At 44.7% G+C, this 20272-nt stretch overlaps 1 protein-coding gene across 6 annotated transcripts in view; it reads left to right on the top strand.

Annotated features, from left to right (window-relative positions):
- Nucleotides 1-11913: 11913 nt before the first annotated feature.
- The window catches only part of DIDO1 (death inducer-obliterator 1), a 92960-nt gene continuing 84601 nt past the window's right edge, over nucleotides 11914-20272 (top strand). For 2 of the 6 annotated variants that reach the window (XM_056547832.1, XM_056547831.1), the window contains exon 1: nucleotides 11914-12106. The gene's annotated coding sequence lies outside the window, so the exon portion shown is untranslated. Of the gene's footprint in view, nucleotides 12107-12143; nucleotides 12166-20272 lie in introns of those variants that run through there. The other 4 variants (XM_056547829.1, XM_056547828.1, XM_056547830.1 and 1 more) reach the window with 3 other exon arrangements.

Below are 20272 nucleotides of genomic sequence, written 5' to 3'. Positions count from 1 at the left end.
CCACACAGGTTGCTGGGATGTGGCGTGGCACAAAAGGAAACTGGCAAAACGAGGTCAAGGTAGCAGTAGGTCAGGGCAGGTGGCACAGGAACAGGGTCAGGTAACGGAACAAGGAACAGAAACAAGGATATCAGGAACACAGTATGCTTTCACTAGGGCACAAGGCAACAAAGATCCGGCAAGGATACAAGGGAGGAGCAAGTACTTATAACAAGAGCACAGGTGAATACACTTTTTAGGGAAGAACTGGCCCTTTAAATGAAAGAGCTCCGGAGCACGGGCGCCTAGGAGGCGGGGGCACGCGTACCAGGGCTGCAAGAACAGGAAGACCAGGGAGGTGAGTGATGGACTGGGATTCGCATGCGGGCGCATCCCGCGATGCAAATCCCAGCCCCGCCGGCAGCGGGGACATGTCACGAGAGCGCTCACGGCCAGCGTGTCTGGCCGAGCACTAATGTTACAGTTCCTTATAACATCTTCAAACAATATCATTAATATAGAGATGTCTCAGAATAATCAATATTTCAAAATACGGTGTAATACAAGACAGCAAATATATATGACATCATCAATATATCAGAAATCATATACCATACATAATATGCATATTTAGTTGATCCACAAAAAAACGCATGATCGAGATAACAATATGAACAGGGCTCAAAGAAGGAAGAAAAAACTATACAAAATCAATAATAAATAAAACAATAATAACACAACATAGTGTCTGAACGAAAGTTCATGACTTTAGGGATCCTAATATCCAAATTCAGGATCTAGAAAACTTCTTGAGCCAATTACCACCCCGAATGGGTTTAGATACATGTTCAATATCGGTTACCTGCAAAGACGCAACTGACCCCTGATGAACCTCCCTAAAATGTTTAGAGGCTCCAGAAGACGCTCTAGTATTAACAGCATTGCGGGCTCCTGCTATATGCTCAGAGATGCGTTTCTTGAGGGTCCTGCAAGTGGATCCTACATATTGTTTGGAACATGTGTGATACAGTATACCACGTGTGTCGTCACTCAGGAAATGTGTTGTAGGGTTACAGTGGACGTGACAGTTTGAGTCTGTTGCATGAATTTACAGGTAACGCATCTATAACGACTGCACGGAACATTGCGGGGGAGATGTGACAAAGAGTGGGAGATGTGTCAAAGAGGCGAAGATGTGGCAAAGGGGGGGGGGGAGATGTGACATAGCCGGAGATGTAACAAAGGGGGAAATGTGACATGGGGGGGTGGAGAATGTGACAAGGGGGGGAGGGAATGTGACAGGGGTGAGGGGAGAATGTGACTGGGGGGATAAAAATTAAATGGGGGAAATGTGAAACGGGGGGAATGTGAAATGGGCGGTGGACATGAAATGGCGGGGGTTTCACCATTTGTTTATTATATTGCAATCACAATATTTACCTCGAATCACGATTTTTGCTTTTTGTGATATAACGATACGGCCCCCCAGGAAAACTTGCGATTATTTGCTCAGGCCGGTTCCCGTGTGCTACTGCAGGCGGGAGCCAGCCAGAGCAGGTAAAAACAAATTGAAATACTAAAAGCCAGTGTTTCCAAACCAGGGTGCTTCTAGTTGTTGCAAAACTACAACTCCCAGCATGCCAGGACCGGCAAAGGCTGTCCGGGCATGCTGGTAGTTGTAGTTTTGCAACAGCTGAAGGCACACTGGTAGAAAAACACTGAGCTAAGTAAAAGGGCGCAGGGAGACTGTGACAAGGGGGGGGGGAGATTGTGACGGGGGGGGGAGAATGTGACAGCGGGGGATGTGACATGGAGGGAGAATGTGACGGGGAATGTGATGGGGGCAATGTGACCGGGGGAATGTGACAGGGGGGAGAATGTAGAATGTGACATGGGGGGGGAGGATGTGACATGGGGGAGAATGTGACAAAGGGGGGAGAATGCTACAAGGGGGCGGGGAATGTGACAAGGGGGCGGGGAATGTGACATCGGGGGAATGTGACATGGGGGGGAATGTGACAGGGGTGAGATGTGATATGGGGGGAGAATGTGACAAGGAGGAGAGAATGTGACGGGGGGAGAGTGTGACAAGGGGTGGGGGAGAATGTGACATGGTGGGAGAATGTGACATGGGGGTGAGATGGCATGGGGGGAGTATGTGACATGGGGGGGAATGTGACATGGGGGGCGGAATAGGACAGGGAGTGAGATATGATATGGGGGGGAGAATGTGACGGGGGTGAGATGTGACAAGGGGGAGAGAATGTAACAAGGGGGAGAGAATGTGACAAGGGAGGGGAATGTGACAAGGGGAGAATATAACAAGGGGGGGGGGGAGAATGTGACATGGGGGAATGTGACGGGGGTGAGATGTGATATGGGGGGAGAATGAGACGGGGGGGGAATGTGACGGGGGGGGGGAGTGACATAGGGGGAAAATGTGATGGGGAAGATGTGACCATTTTGTAAGACAATGAAAAATGAGACAAATAGGATCCTTTACATATAAATAATCTCTTTGTTTCTCATTCAAAATGCCCAGAGAAACACCTTCCTCCAAAATCGCACAAAGTTTGCTCTGAAGTTTAATAGTGGGGTCACTCTGCAAAAAAGATAAGTATGATCATCCTGCAAGAGATTGAGTACTTCTTTCTTGTATAGTCCGTATCTAGGAATACTACCAAACTCCACCTTGTCAGAGGGTCGGATAGTAATCTATTGATTATCTTGCAATTCTATCATAGCTGTATATTCTGCTCGTATCATGTTGGATGGACAATGATGTTTGGTGACCATGTCCCTTTTTAATTGTGAAAGATCTCTCTCCACCAACTGTTAAAAATTATCCATACAGGGAACCCAAGAAACGATTGGATACAAATTCTCATTAGGTATATAAGAACATCCAAAAGTGGATGTAATCTTATCTTGAAGTTCAGAGCTTTCATACTGTAAGTCCATTAATTCCATGAGCCAAAAATAAGAGCGGCTCCTCTTTTATTCAGATCCTGATGTTTTCTTGATGTTTGTTCCTTATTACTGTCAGTCATCAACAAGAAATACCGTTTTACTGTTAGGAGCCTGATAAATCTGTTAATGTCCCAAAGTGTTTGATAAAAATCGAAATGGGCTTCAGGAACAAAGCTTATACCCTTTGTCACTATATTGATTTGATCTTTGGTAAGAATGAATGCTGACATGTTAATGACCGTAAACTCTTCATTGTTTATGTCCTGGTATTCTCATTTTCTTGTTTTTTTGACCTCTTGTGCTTACGCCCTGTGCATCTTGTTTTTTTTTGGGGGGGGGGTTTCCCTTTCGGTTTGCATGTTTTCCCATGCACCTTGTTCACAATTGTTAAGGCCTCGCATTGGCACATGTTCTTGGGTAGATCTTTCGTCCCCCAACTCTTCGGTTTCACACTCCGATGAAGAGAAAGTGACTCTTTGTTCTTTATGTTTAGTACGTGAATTTTGGGGATAGATTTCAATCTTCCGCCCCTATATTTGTTCTCATTCATCCATGTATAGACTTCGTTGTTTCTATAGTCTGCTAAATCTCAAGCAAATTTTGCTTTATTAGTGCTGGTAATACTTGATTCAAGTTTTTGTATGTTAGCTTTTATAGCTTCATTTAAAGCATCATACTCGTTGATGCGTTTTTTGGGGCTCTTTTTCTAAATCCTCTATTTTAATTTGCAAGGTTTGAAAGTCACTGGGTTAGGCTTTTACACAAGGGTAATATGGTTGAATTTTTTAAATCCGATTACAGCCTAAGCAAATGGGGTCTACAGACCTAAACTGACAGCATAGTTTACTGTAATGTTCTTATTTTGGGTCATCAGACGATCGGACCAGGACTTGCGGCCATAATGCAGACACTAAAATGCAACAGTTTTACGCTTGTGTGAAATTGACCTTTGTCTACAAACCAACTTTTTATTTTACTTTTAGTGGTGTTGAGACATGTTAGAAGTTTTGATCATGAGTTTGCAGGTGCTCAGACCCTCACCGATCGCCCAGCTAAGCCCTGTGCCCCTTAATTTCTGATCAACTCTAATTGGCTTTTCTTGGAGAGCTGAGAAACTTATAGACGCCCATATTATGGCGGAAGTCCTGGCCTGATGGTGGGTCTGATGACCTGAACTGACAGGTGACAGTTTGGATCATCAGATCCACGATCATGCCAGAATTTGTGAGCACAATATGGACATGTAACATAAAGCTGTAATACACTCATGTGAAGCTTTCACCCAAGTGTATTTAAAGTCTGTATTAGTGTATGAGGTCTGTTTTTTACAGGACTATTGACACGGTCATATAAAATATGTGTGTATTTTAAAAACAAAGCATGTGCTACTTTATTTCATTTTGTGGATGGAATACACCCACTGTAGTCTATGGAGAGGGATTAAAATGCACAGGTATCTGTCGTGATACTAATTGCACCAGTATTTCATCAAAATGTTCCTTTATTTTATTAAAACATCTGACACGTCATTATGAGAAGTCAGAAGATTGTAAAGATTCTAGGTATCCATTAAATGGTCAGTAGTATTTTAGCAATCTTTACATAAATCAAAAGTACAAAAGAACATAAGAAAGATTGTAATGTATCTTATTAGAGAAAAAATACTTCTTTCTTAGGCCATGTTCACACATCCGGAATTTGTGCGGAATTCCATATGGGAATTCCGCCGGAGATTCTGCAGCAGTATTCTATGGGAATCTGCTGCGCTGTGCATATGGCGGACTTTCCGATTTCCGTGTCAGCAGAAAGAATTAAAGGAGTACTCCGGTGCACACTTTTTTCATGTTATCCCGTCCGGGCTGCAAAATAAAGGAAAACGCACTTTATCTTACCTGCCAACGAGCCCCCGGAGCTCCGGTACAGGTGTTCAGTCCCCGGGCTGTATTCTTCTTACTTCCGGTTAGCCCGGCACGTCACACGGAGCTTCAGCCTATCACCGGCCGAGGCGGGACATCTATGAGTCGGGGCATTCCCGTGTGGTCCTAGCGCCGGCATATTATGCTGGAGCCCACAGTCTGCGGACTGTCCGCAGAGAGATTTGCGGACATTCTGGACATATGAACATGGCCTTAGAAAGCTTTTTCTCTGCCGTTATGTTGCACAACGGCAAAGTATTAGGGTCTATTCACACGGGCGGAACTTCCGCTTGTTGAATTCTGCCTCAAATGAAAGCCCAATAGACTTCTATGGGCTTCCACAATTTCCACATGAATTCCGCCCCAATTCCACAAAAAATCCGCACAAGCCAGAAACAACCCAAGGAAGCAGAAGCGGAATTGGTGTGGAAATTACGCCCATGTGAATAGACCCTTAAACAGCAACCATAGTGCTACACACTTTGCAAGCCCATATTATTCCAATCAAAAACTATCCATAAACTTAATGCAGACAGCTTTTTTCCAAAACTATACATAACACTTTACTTAGGCTATGTGAAGCCCATTATTTTAGGATTAAGAAAAGCCAGAGAAAAAACAGTGCTTGCACCGTCTTTTTCTCTGAAAATTATGGCGGCTATAGAATACAATGGGGTCCATCGGGACCCGTTATTTGCCGGTATGCTCCGGCAAAATTACAGTCGGCAAACTGCAAAAAAATAAAAAGGGAGTTTGACGGCCGAATTTGCTGGAGCATACCGACAGTGTGAAAGGGACCTAAAATGGGCAATGTCACTTTAAAAAACTCATGACTTCTTGTAGAGACATGTCAAAAGTTTTCATCAGTCAGGGTCTGAGTGTTCAGATCATGATCAATAGCTAGAAGTACCTGGGAGAAGAGCATGCAAAGCAAGACAAACTTACAATGTAGGTCTATGAGATTGTCTCGGTCAGCTGCACTTTTCTCCCGACTAGTTCTAACAATTGGTCAAGGTATAAACACTCAGACCACCACCCCTAGACCCTCTCTAGGACATGCCAAAAGTGTTTTTTTAAAGTAACAGGTACACATTAACAAAATCAGTGGCCCAGATTTACCAAGGCTTTAAACAGGATTCACCAAATTTTTGGTCCACCTCACTGAGTTACCACAGTCTCCACTACTCAGAGGGGATTTGGAGGGCTTCTTGCTGGGGACTATGAAGCACCTGAAGATGTGTGCTCCAGTGTATGTGCCTCTGCACTTCTGCCCACACTTTGTGGCGGTGGCCTCGGTCCGGTCGGCGCTAGTACAACTGCTCCCATTGCTAATAAGGGGTCGTCCTTTCCTGCTACTGCTAAATGACCCTCTTCTCCTGCTGGCCCCAAAAGATATTTGGAAAGAGATTTGGAGGAAAATGCCTGGAAAACTCTTATAAACAGGAGTTGAGCTCTGAGATTGGACCTACAGGAGATGGAAACTAAATTGACTGATTTGGTGACTGATCATGCTGCCCTGGTGGCTACTCTGGAGAATGTGCAGTCTACTGTCACCTCCCATGATCACCATATACACATGTTGTATTACCTTCATAATGACGTAGAAAATAGGAGTCAGCAAAACAATATTAGGATCCAGGGCTTCCTTAAAGCGTACCTGTCATATCACAGAAAAAAATTATGCATATATATGTAACTCACAACTACATGTTCTGCAGGTTCTTCACATGTCTTTTTATGTGTATAGCTTCTGTATTTGTTCACAAATCCCTCTGTACTGCTGCACACTGATTCTGACATCCACTGCTTATCAAGGGGCATGTTGCTGAGTCTGCCATGCTGTGCTGGTTCTCTTTATCCAATAATTGCAGGCTGCTCTGTAAGCCTCTCCTCTCTGTTTTTAGACAGTAGTCTAATAGACAGCACAGAGGAGTGCTAGTCCCACCCTCATTTACTGGACTTTGTCTCAGCGTGTGCTTCAACTGGGACAAAGATGATGCTGTAGCCAGACAGGATTATGTTCTGGATGGTATGGGGACCCCTAGTGGACTTTTTTTTTTATTTTTTTTTTTATAGACAAAGAATTTTATAAAAAGAAGATAGATTTTTTTATGAGGTATATTAGAAAGGTTAGTGTTTTGCCAAGATGTACAACATATAAAAAGTTTTTGATTCAGACAGTGCCCAATAAATCTACTAAGCCTGTTGATCATATTCTAACTCTCCACTGCGAATCTGAGAGACGGCTGAGTCTCCAGCAGCACTCTCTCTGCCAAGAGAGCCGGAACGTGGATTAAGACTTACGTGCATATCAAGGTACCATTTACCTACCTGTATAACTGATGTTTAATATCGCAGTGCAGATAGGAAAGAATATTTAACAGAGATTCTGCTGTATCTCATACCCCCGGATTGGGGAGTCCCAGACTTGTCACTATATTTAACTGGACAATATCAGCACATTGAACTGAGCTGCATATAAAGAGTGATCACTGAAACAGAGTAAAGGCACAACGTAATATACTGAACAGTATCATATCCAGGTCGGACTCATTATAGTGTGTGGCCACTTTTTACCATTTTATTAGTACTATTTATATTATAATTTTTAGTCATCTTATTTTTATATATTTTTCTCATATATTTTATGTCATTCTTTCTCCCTGCTGACCCATAAGGGCCCTGTGAATCACAGGACACAACGCATAATTTTATTTCTAATAACAATAAATTACATTTGGTTCACTATTCACGACCGTGAGCTCCAATTTCTTCTTCTATTTTGTCTATTGTTCGACACCGTGGGTATAGGTGTCATTTGGGTAGCTTGGGTCTATAGGTTGCTAGCTTGATGAGAGCCTCTCCAACAACTTTTCTTGTATATTCTAACTCTCCATGGACTTTTTATCTCTCTCTTGACAAATGAATAGCTCTGGTTCCTATGAGTGGCACAGCCCAGAGCTCTTTACCTAATTTTGGATGTTCCTTATACCTGGGGGATCCCTTTCCAACTGACTGTATGCCACAATGGGGAGTGGTATAATCTCAGGGATCGTGGAGACTTGCCAAACTTCCTAGCAGACTTGGAGCTTACTTCTGTGTCTTTGTCCGACTGGTCCTACACTCCTCTGGCCCATGCTCCTTGCCCACCTAGATGGAGGCCTCATGCACCATCGGGTTTAGAAGGCTGACTGGTGGTTTTCTGCTCCACTATATCCTGGGACGCTCTGCAGATGTTGTGATCCTCCTTATGATTTGTATCCTCTAATTTTGCACTGGTTTTATGTTTGCTATATCATTGGGAATTGTATTTGTTTATCTCTTGCTTGACCTCTCTTACTTTATCTCTTGTTTTATGTTTTTCTGGTGAGAGGTGGTTGGAACAGAGGGGGCCCCAAGATGAGGTTGTACCTGGTATCTTTTGGGATTTGTTACCTCACCGGGTGGGACCGGCAGGGGAATTTTGTTTCTATGAGCAAAACTGATTTTACTGTTTGAAGTGTCCTGCCATGGATTCTTTATTCCCTTTTTAGTGTGAACGCCAGGTGTGGTGTTTGTTACTGCCTGTGTCAGTCCACGGTCAGTTGCAGCAGCTCTTTCTTTAGATAACCTGCTTTTTTCTTTCGTCGGTTCTTTTTTGTTTCTTTTTTCCTTTTTTTGCTTCCTTTTCTTTCCTTCTCTTCTCCCCCCCTCCATTCACTTCTCTGCTTCAAGTACTTGTTGAAATAAATAGAAAGAAAAAAGACCGGGGAACGGCGCCTCGTGTATTACCCTTAAACACAAACAGCAAGTGTAAATGTGGGAGAAACCCACGGCACTTATAGGTGGCTGCTCACCAGATGTAAATAGAAGTAACGCATATCACCCCAAATAGGGGTACTCACTGATGTCCAAAGGAGGGCTGCAAGCCGGAGGTCACAGGCACATACGTCCTGACGTAGTCATCAAACGGAAAATGGAAAAGGACCTCATTCATCCAGGCGCTGCCGGTTAGGTCATCAGGTGCACAAAATGATGCAATGTATACCTTGGAATATTGTATACATGAAAGTTTATTAAAAAATAATAAACAACATACAGATTACGCGTTTCGAGGGTGACTCCCCTCTTCCTCAGATCAGGTACTTGTTGACATAGTTACATAGTTAGTATGGTTGAAAAAAGACATACGTCCAACCAGGGAATTGAAGTGAAGGGTGTATGGGGATAAGGGGAAGGGATGTAGTTTTATAATTCTGCATAAGCATTAATGTTATTTTGTTCCAGGAATCTAACCCTGTTTTAAAGCTGTTAATTGTTCCTGCTGTGACCAGTTCCTGAGGTAGACCGTTCCACAAATTCACAGTCCTCACGGTAAAGAAGGCGTGTCTCCCCTTTAGACTAAACCTTTTCTTCTCCAGACGGAGGGAGTGCCCCCTCGTCCTTTGGGGGGGGTTTAACCTGGAACAGTTTTTCTCCATATTTTCTGTATGGGCCATTTATATACTTATATACGTTTATCATATCCCCCCTTAAACGTCTCTTCTCAAGACTAAACAATTGTAACTTCTTTAATCGCTCCTCAACATGCCTGAGTTTTTGTTGAAGGTTGGTTCCCTCAAAAAAGGGTTGTCTAGCAAAAATAAATGTATCACCTATCCACAGAATGGGGGGGGGGGTAAGCAGCTGATTGTGGAGGTCCAACTGCTGGGACCCCCCCCCCCCCCCATGATTTCCAGAACAGGACCCCTGCTCTCAATGAAGAACATGCGCGGTAGACAACGATCATTTCTTTCTATGGGAGTGCGGAAGAGACCCAAATACAGCTTCTCCTTGAGAACTGGGGTCCTGTTCCAGAGATCGTGGGGGTGCCACCCCCATTCCCCCACCCCTCCCAAGATCGGCTACATAACTCCTATCTTGTGTATAGAGGATAATTTTGTTTTTGTTAGACAACCCCTTTAATGTGAGGGACTTTAATATGCTACCTATGCTATGCAAATAAAAGGGTCCATATTCTGCTCTATAAATACTAGCTGCATAGTACCAGGGCAGACTCAAAATCTAGGGGTGCCTGAATTGTGTTGCATAATTCCCTCCCACATACAATGTTGGATTCTATTGTTAGTTCTGTAGGTAGATACATCTTTTGAAATTCTGAGTTTTTAACAAAGTTTATTCCATTGGTAATGGGTACTTAATGCCTAGTTGCCGCTCAGGGTCAGGCTCTGTCAAATATCTTGCTTCAGGTGTATTTATTCTTGGAAGGCACATTAATTCTAGGGGGGGGGGGGGTGATTTTAACATGGCCATGAACCCTCCTGTGGACACCTCTGGTGGTAGGTCTTCGATCCCATGTTCACAGCTCTCCTTGGCTCGTTCTGCTCAAGGATCCCATAGGCTGGTGGATGTTTGGCGCATATTACATCCTTCTGTTAAAGATTTCCCTTATTACTCCCCAGCGCACGAACCTTACAAAAGACTTTACACGTTTTTTACCTCACACCACGCTTTGATGTTCCAACCCTCCACTTCCATTGGAATGGCAGCTTGGTCTGATCATGCGCCTGATTTTCTTCTCTGGCGACTAAACAAAGCACTCTGTGAAGATTGAACAGTCTATCCGCAATTTTCTGACAAACCATGACCTAGATGCGCTACATCTGCAATGGGAGGCCCTGAAATGTGTTGTGCGAAGGGTTCTTATTCAACAAGGCTCTAAAAGAGAGAGAAAGGGCACACAAGATGAAGGGGTTGTTGTCTAGAACAGTGGTCTCCAACCTGCGGACCTCCAGATGTTGCAAAACTACCGTGTTTCCCCCCGAAAATAGTACCTACCCCGAAAATAGGCCCTAGCCGGATTATCGGGGTGGGCTGCAATATAAGCCCTACCCCGATAATAAGACCTAGACCAGTGATCTCCAACCTGCGGACCTCCAGATGTTGCAAATGTTTGCAACATCTGGAGGTCTGCAGGTTGAAGACCACTGACCTAGACAATGCCCGGGCTGCAAATATTAAAAAGCAATCTTTAACTTACCTTCGTCCTCCGTTCCCCCGTTGCTAAGGAACCGGCCTCGCTGTCCTCCGCTGTTCTCGCCCGCCGGCCGCCTTCTTACATGACAGTCGGCTCAGCCTATCATCAGCCAAGGTGGGGAGAGAAGCTGCGCTCGCGGGTGACAAATGATCAGTACCCCGATGTGGGGATTGTGGGGTGCAGCGCTGGGCTGATAAACCGGCGGGGGTGGGTCGGGGTTAGGGACATTGGGGGGCATTTACACCTCCATTATCATCATGTGATATGCGCAGCTCGCGCATATCACATGATGATAATGGGGGGGGGGGGGTAAATACCGTGGAACCGCCATGTTGTTCAATGTGCATAAATAAATAAGCCCTACCCTGAAAATTAGCCCTAGTGTGTTTTTTGGGGCTAAAATTTATATAAGACCTGGTCCTATTTTCGGAGAAACACGGTACAACTCCTAGCATGCCCGGACAGCCGTTGGCTGTCCAGGCATGCTGGGAATAGTAGTTTTGCAACATATGGAGGTCCGCAGGTTGGAGACCACTGGTCTAGAGGAGCTGGAGGCTGTCTGGGTATGCTGAGAGTTGTAGTTTTGCAACAGCTGGAGGCACACTGGTTTGGAAACATTGCCGTATGTCATATATCTACCATAGGCTACCATACCCCATATGTCACTGTTCTTAAACCTGCATCTCTCCAGCTGTTGCAAAAATACAACTCCCAGCATGCCCTGCAACAGCTGGGGAATCACTTTTTGGAGATAACTGTCTCATCTACTTGAGATGCATATATTGCTTCCATTCTCTTGCACATTTGTCATTCAGTAGGCAAGTTGCTCCAATGTCACCCAGTTTATCTAAAAACAGAGCCATCGCTAAAACAGCAAATATATATATATATATATATATATATACATACACACATATATATATGTTTTGCTATTATCGTATTGTAGGTGCCAAAATATAATAACACCCTCGACAATAAAGGAATTCACTCTGCGCATGCGTAAAAAGAAGTGTCCGCCATTTGCCCTGTACAGTTTTCCCAGCAGCCCTCACATGCACAGGCACACGAAAGCGTTGTTGCGCATGCGCAGTGCAGTCACCAGCAGGGGGAGTCCGTCAGCACTTCCTCTAGCAGCCCGTGCTGTGTAGATGCAGAGACCCCGCAGTTTAAGCAGCTAATGGAGGCGGCGGCCGGTGTCGTCGTGTGAGGGATTCCGCTTCGTCAGGTGAGCTGGTTGTATGCGGGATTGGGATTGGAAAACGGAGACCCAAAGACACCTTGGCGGTAAATTGGGAATCTTTTGGGGTGGAAAGGGTGACATGTTCGGCCATGGAGGAAGGCCGAGGCCTGGAAGGTGATGTTGGGCGGGTAATGGCGGACGGAAAATGGACGGCTGTCTTCTGAGGCGTCGGTCAGGAAAACGTTGTAGAAAGATGGCGCAGACCTACGAAGGATTATCAGGGCATGAAGGGAGTTAATGGGTGAATATTGAGCTGCTGGGTGGAGATCAGCCCCCCGAAATTCTAAACGGGAGAGGGGGGGGGGGAATGGGGCAACAGTTGGCGAGTGGATTATATGGGGGCATTTTGGCGGTATTAGAGGATCCTCTGGATGGGGGTTCAGCATGAAGTATTGGGGTGTAACATGACACCCTAATAGTGGATATTTATTGGGTGTCTTGTCACTAACGTTGTGAAAAAACTGCTGACTACTTGTAAATTGGGAAATGGGAAAATGGAACCAACTGATCTTTACTCTGTGACGTTTTTTGCCAAGGCTTTGGACCTAGATCAGGCACATGGCTTATCTTTGTCTTGGCCACCTGAAATGGTTTTCCATGACTGGCAATCAGTGCTGGAGGTCCCTCTCCTTGTACCCACTGATCAGGTTGTGGTATTAAAAATAATGGGGTCGACACAACTACATTTAAAGGAAAGCGGTCAGCTTATTCACCCACACTAAACCCAATTCACTGTGTTATAGTGCGGGTGAACAGGAGTCCGATGAGGGGGCCCTGACTAAAATACATACCTCAGGTCCGGAGGTGTCCCACCGAAAATCTGCTGCTATATTCTCTAAATTGCATGCAGGAGGTGGGCCCCGCTTACTCAAATTACATATTTATTGTCTGTGACTCCGTGTCCTAGTGATGTGGATTTGTTGGTCATGACAATAAATATGTAAATTCAGCTGACGTGGCCCCGCCTCCAGCACGCAATTCATACAACATAGCAGCAGATTTTCAAAGGCACATCTCCGGGCCTAATGTTTGTACTTTAGTCAGTGACACCTCATCGGACTCCGGTTCACCCACACTATAACCCAGTGTATTGGGGGTTAGGTGGGGGTGAACAGGCTGACAGTTTAAACTTAATGCAGTGTTTCTCAAGCATGGTCCTCCCGAAACACCCCCCCCCCCCCCCCCAACAGGTCATGTTTTCAGGATTTCCTTAGTCTTTCACGATGATATAATTATGGACAGTGAATCTGGTATCACCTGTGAAAGGCTAAGCAAATCCTAAAAACATGACCTGTTGGGGGGGTTCTTGCTCAGTCTTACCCCTGCTGATCTAATATTAATGGCCAAACCTGTTGATGGGTAAAAAAAATGTATTCCATAAACCTTGTTCTGGCTACCGATACACAGCAACTTAGGCCATAACACAAGTCGTAGCCAATGGTTGCAGTTTTGTATGCCTTCAGGTTACAGTGCAACCGAATGAATGTGGTTGTCAAGCATATCAAAAAAGAATTTAAAGGGCCCCAAATGAGAATCACCTCTCCGATCACCCATTCAGGCTCTAGTTGGCACCCTGATCTTCCTTAGACCAGATGACACATAACTATTGCAGCCAGTCAGTGGTCATGTGCTGTACTTCTGGCATGATGGGTCTATCACTGGGCATTGATGCCACGAGGACGGCATGTGACTGGAAGCCACTGACTGCAGTGGTCATGTGTCGACCGCTCCAAAAGAGAGACTGCAAGATCAGAGGCGAGTAACTTGGAGTATTTAATTTTGTTCAGTACTAGAGATGAGCAAACTTAAAGTAAATTCGATTCGTCACAAGCTTCTCGGCTCGGCAGTTGATGGCTTTTCCTGCATAAATTAGTTCAGCTTTCAGGTGCTCCGGAGGGCTGGAAAAGGTGGATACAGTCCTAGGAGAGAGTCTCCTAGGACTGTATCCACCTTTTCCAGCCCACGGGAGCACCGGAAAGCTGAACTAATTTATGCAGGAAAAGTCATCAACTGCCGAGCCGAGAAGCTTGTGACGAATCGAATTTACTGTAAGTTCGCTCATCTCTATTCAGGACCTCTGAAAGATTGTTATATAAATTTTTATGCAGCCATGTGACCAAGTAATATTACTGTGTAATATGCTTTTGTTACTTCCATGCGCCACTTTTTCATGCACTGAACCCACACCTGAAAGTTCTGTGGTGCTATTGTCTCTGACCTTTCCCAGCATTCCATGCAGCCAGAAACAATGTCATAAGTCACATGGTCTCCAGGGAAGTATGGCTATGCTGCAGTGGGTAGATAATAAATTTACTGAAGTAATGCTGTCCACCCACTGGAGCATAGATCCATGCAGAACAGCATTGAAAATTGTTTTTTTTTTCTTCGCTGAAAAATAACATTTGTTTCACCTATGTGTGGGTTTTACCTATGTTAAAGAAGCACTCCAGATTGATTTATTTATTTTTGCCCATATCTAGAGATGAGCGAACTTACAGTAAAAAAAAAAAAAAACACTTTCAAATGAACCGGGGATAAGTTGCTGTAAGACACCTGTCATACAGCTTATCTGAGGAACTAGGATAAAAATGGTTGAATTTAGTTAATCTTTGTTTCTCTAAATGTGAGGAGTAGAGATGAGCGAACTTACAGTAAATTCAATTCGGCAGTTGATGACTCGTCTCCTAGGAATGTATCCACCTTTTCCAGCCCACTGGAGCACCTGAAAGCTGAACTAATTTATGCAGGATAAGTCATCAACTGCCGAGTCGAGAAGTTCGTGACGAATCGAGTCTACTGTAAGTTCGCTCATCTCTACCCATATCATGCACACTCACCATCACTAGTCATACAGTAACATTTGTGGAGTTTTTCTTCAGTGCAGCTGCATCCATGTGTTTTATTAGGCTGGGTTCACATCATGTTTCTACCAATACGGGGCAGCATATGGCTGGGATGAGCTAAAACCTTGCGCTCCCGCATCACTGCTGTATGCCGCCTGTATGTAATTCATTTCATGCCGACCGGAGTGAAACACCAGACCTCAAACCGTGGTCGACTACGATTTTAGGTGCAGTGGGAAAACCGCATACTCTGGTCGGCTCATTGAAATGAATTGCATACGGTAGGGATACGGGAGTGCAAGGTTTTAGCTCCCCCAGCCGTATGCGGTCCCGTATTGGTAAAAACGTGATGTGGACCCAGCCTTACTCTTATTTGGTTGTGATCACCAGTCTGGCTCTCACAAAGTTAGTTTTTTAGGGGAGATTTATCAAAACCTGTCCAGAGGAAAAGTTGCTGTCAGATTGCTTCTTTTTTTTTTTTTCTTTGCTTCTTTAGTTTGTTGAAAAAAAACAAAAAACCGTTGCTATGGGCAATTGGTCAGTCTTTACTTTGCACAGATTTTGAGAAATCTACCCAATTTCTTTAATGTTTTTATCAGAAATGTGGCAGAATTGATTTTACAGCAATAGTGCAAATCACGTCATGTCATTTTTACTAAACTTTTGGAACGAAAAACAGCCAAAATGCAATGTGTGAAAATGCTGTAAGAATTTAACATGTGAACACGCCTATAGACTATTTTCCTATCACCTCAATTGTGATTAAAAGTTAAATCACTTTCGTCCTCATGGCAATATTTCTGTAAAAAATGCTTGTTGTAAAAGAGCGCATCCAAACTGCGCATGTCAACCTACTTGTGAGTTCACCTGGGTAACCTTCAGCAACAGCAGCTTGGTGAGATGACCAGGTGCAATGATAATCTTACCTCAGCCAGAGGATTTATGGGAAATGTAGGCAGTATTACCACTTCAGTTATGGATTATGCTCCATGTTTGCAATTGGTAAGGTAACAGGTAAGAAAGCGAAAGGCATACACAATAACCTCTACATTATTATCTAATAGTCTATGCTGCACTATATAAGCAAAAAAGGATGATTTGCCTGTTTCTCTTGTTGAGAGGAAAGATTTTATCAATACAAAATGAATCCTTTCCAAATATTCTCAATAAAGTGGTATCAATGATTGGATCAGACTATATATAGGATACATTAGTTACTTTTTGCTCTGTTCACATCTGCATTCATCTGTTGTTTAGCTTCATCATAGGAGCAACTAAATTAACAAGAGTGCCAGAACCTTTGTATGACTGAACCCATTGACTTATAATAGGGTCTGTCTTTCTGTCTTATGTCATTTTACCATAAAATAATTGTTTTGGCAAATATGACAGAATCTGTGAAAGGGGCTCCAAACAGATGCGAACACATGCATGTGGGTGATTTCATGCTTATTCACATTTTTATGTGTGTATGTCTCAACTTTTTGCCACAAATTTTTAAAATTGTGGCAAAAAAAGCCATGTGAACAAAATCTTCTACCTCCCAAACCACGGAAATGCTGCACTGTAGAGGTTGGTGAAGGAGCAATCTGTTAAGTCTTGGGGGTACCCCCCCCCCTCTTCGGCATCTAGCAGCACTTCCCTCCGAAGCTGTAGAAATAGTGCCGGAGAGAAACAGTTGGGAGAACTGATCCCATTAATTTATCCAGCGCCCTAGCCGCCAGATAGCTGGACATACTGCATGATGGTAAAATGTATCTTTGTGTTCCCTTGTCCGGCACTCAGAAATGGTGGGTACTGCATCCTAAACAACTGATGCACTTTGTCATCAGTTGCAGGAAGTTTTATGCTGGGTATACTGAGCTGGCCACAGATATATATGAACCCAGCCTTACCTGTTCTGCTCTTCGTCTCTTCCTTCCACCCTCTGCATGTCTCTGAAGTACACCTTCTCAGGTGAAGAGGGCAAGTGCCAGTTGCAATCATTAGCTGTGTGTGCTTTCACATGGACACTATGATCGCGGCTAGCACCCATCCATTTGTATCTTAAAAGGTATACTTCGGAGACATGCAGAGGACAGAAATGAGCACTAGGGAGCAAACTGGTAAGACTTTTCTGCTCCTCAAACAACCCCTTTAAGAAACCAATTGGCCATGTAGTTATAAATGTTGGTACTTTTGGGTGTTTAAAAAAAAAAAATATATATATATATATATTATGTAAGAATGTGGGGAGCTTTGGACTATCAAATACCACATGGATGTCAATGGCAAGAGGTAGTCTTGGATACCCCCCCTCATAATTTTATATTTATAAGGGAATTCCTTACAAAATATAATTGGCTGACCATGCATCTGTTATGAATGAGGGGAATGAGCTGCTGTATAGGGGAGTTGGAAGATGTAGCTGTCAGCTGTACAGGCTTTTGGTGGTTAGATTTTTATGGTCTATTCGCACGTACAGTATTCTGTGCAGATTTGATGTGCAGAATTTTCTGCTGCAGATTTAATTGTAAACTGAACACAGCTTGATGCTGTATGCTGCCTTTACATGTGCCTGCTTGGAGCGGCAATACGACGCTACAAGCAGACACACTGAAGCGGTGTTCGAGTTGCTGCGCATGCGCGGTGTACTCGCACACATCACGGACGCGCCCCCTGCTCTGAGTGCAGTGTGTCTGCTCATATCGACGTATTGCCGCTCCGAGCCGGCACCTGAAAAGGCAGCATACAGCGGTCCTTCAGTGGCGGATCCGCAGCGTAATACATGCTGGGGATCCGCACGTGTGAACGTACCCTAAGGCTATGTTCACTCGACGGAATGTATACATGAAGAATCTCTGTGCAGACACTAGGATTGCACAGGTATATGCAGCTTCATAGAACGTGTTCATTCTTTGTGTGGATATGTAAAATTGAATTTGCTGGAAACATCTGACACAGAAATTCTGCCGTGTACACAATGCAGCAGAATCCTGTTGAATTCAACGGGACTCTCGCGGAATCTCCATACTGGATTCCAGTGTGGAATCCGGCACAGAAATTCTGACGTGTGAACATGGCCTAATTCTTCAAACTGTTTGCTCTATAGTATGAAGCTGACCATACACAGCTCAAACAATTAAAGGGGTACTCCGACGCTTAGATATCTTATCCCCTATCCAAAGGATAGCGGATAAGATGCTTGATCGCTGGGGACCCTCGTGATCTTGCACGCATCACCCCAGTTAAAATCAGTTCCCGAAGCATGGTCGTTCCGGGTCTGATTACTGGCGACCACAGGGCCGGCGGCGTGTGATGTCACACTCCGCACCTCAATGCAAGCCTATGGCCTTCACGCCCCCTCCCATAGGCTTGCATTGAGGGGCAAATCGTGACATCACACGGGGGCGGAGGCGTGAAGTCACACGCCACCGGCCCTGTGGTCGCCGGTAATCAGACCTGGAGCAAACGTGCTCCGGGACTGATTTTAACTGGGGTGCTGCGTGCAAGATCACGGGTGTCCCCAGCGGCGGGACCCCCGCGATCAGGCATCTTATCCCCTATCCTTTGGATAGGGGATAAGATGTCTAAGCACCGGAGTACCCCTTTAAGCGAACGGCTGTCTCCTCCAACCATACACATGCACCCTTGACTTGGCTTAGCTTGCATGTGTGTTCATTGTGGAGGGGTGTCAGGCAGCAGATTATCTCAAGAACAAAAGTGTCAGGCTTGTTAAGATCCAGCTGCCCAGTTCTCATTATCATCTAGAAAGAGATGGGTACATCAAATGGCCTACCTAAAGCTGTCCGTATACATTACATTAAAGGAGATGTCTGGTACGGACTATTCCTATTCCATCCTGCCTGGGCTGCAAAAGAAGAGAAAACAAACTTTCATTTACCTTCTTACGTTCCCCCCCGGAGCTCTGCAACAGCTGATCGGTCGTCCTGGCTGTCTACTTCCTATTTCCCTTAGCCCAGGATGTCACACGGCACTTCAGCCTGTTACCGGTCGAGGCGGGACATCGTTGCAGCCGGTGAGAGGCTGAAGCGCCTTGTGATGTACGGGCTTAGGGAAGTAGGAAGTAGACACCCCGGCCAACCGATTAGCTGTTGCACAGCTTCGGGGGGAACGTAGGAAGGTAATTGAAATTTTTACTTTTTCTTTTTTTTTTTTTGGATGCCCGGGCTGGATGGAATAGAAATAGTCCATACCGGACATCTCCTTTAAAGTTGGCAGAACTTACTGACCGTGCACTGATGGTAGATTTTGGGAATGAGACCACTCAGGCATGTTTGATTTTAATACACCTGATTCTGTTGTTTTTAGGGAGATACATTGCTGCTGGAGGTGTTTGGTAGCAACTTACTTGTCTCTATTTCGAAATACATGCATGCTCAGCAAGCAAAGTGTACTCTTGTGGGGATCTGAAGAAATAGTCGCCTAATAAAAGTTTACAGCTATGTAAAATGTTTTGTCCAGTGTAAGTGTGGTGAAATCCTTTTTTAGTATAATTTTTTTCTTGCTGCTCCTGGTTCAGAATTTTTAGCTTTGTCTATTACTTATGGTCTAGTAGTAGAGAAAGTAGTCTGCCTGTTTGTCTGTATTGCAAAAGGCAGATCCTATATTGATCCAGCCACTGGCTGCTTGCCTAGTTCTGTTTGCATTGTTGGTAACAGTTGTCATGGTGGAATGTGCATCACAATAAGCTTACATGCTCATTGTACACAGGCTTGTTGGGATTACAGACTATTATTGTCACTTCCAATTAAGTGTTAACCCCTTAAGGACATAGCCCATTTTGGCCTTAAAGGAGAACTACGGGATTGAAAATTTTATCCCCTATCCTAAGGATAGGGGATAAGTTTCAGATCGCGGGGGGTCCGACCGCTGGGGCCCCTCACTATCTCCCGTACGGGGCCGCGGCTCTCTGCATAGAGAGCGCGTGCCGACCACCGCACGAGGCCGCGGCTGACACGCGCCCTCCATTTAATGCTATGGGAGAGCCGAAGCACTGCCTTCGGCAATATCCGGCTCTCCCATAGCAGTGTATGGAGGGGGCGTGTCGGCCACTGCTTCGTGCGGTGGTCAACACGCCCTCTCTTACCAGAGAGCCGGGGCCCCGTACGGGAGATCGCTGGGGGGCCTCAGCGATCGGACCCACCGCGATCTGAAACTTATCCCCTATCCTTAGGATAGGGGATACATTTTTCAATCCCGTAGTTCTCCTTTAAAGGGGTACTCCACAGGAAACCTTTTTAGGAACTGTCCAGAGTAGGAAAGGTGTTCTGTGGGGATTTGCTCCTACTCTGGACAGTTCCTAAAA

Source organism: Hyla sarda, chromosome 12 (assembly GCF_029499605.1).
Source record: "Hyla sarda isolate aHylSar1 chromosome 12, aHylSar1.hap1, whole genome shotgun sequence".
Taxonomy (NCBI): domain Eukaryota; kingdom Metazoa; phylum Chordata; class Amphibia; order Anura; family Hylidae; genus Hyla; species Hyla sarda.
This window is presented reverse-complemented; position numbering and strand designations above follow the sequence as displayed.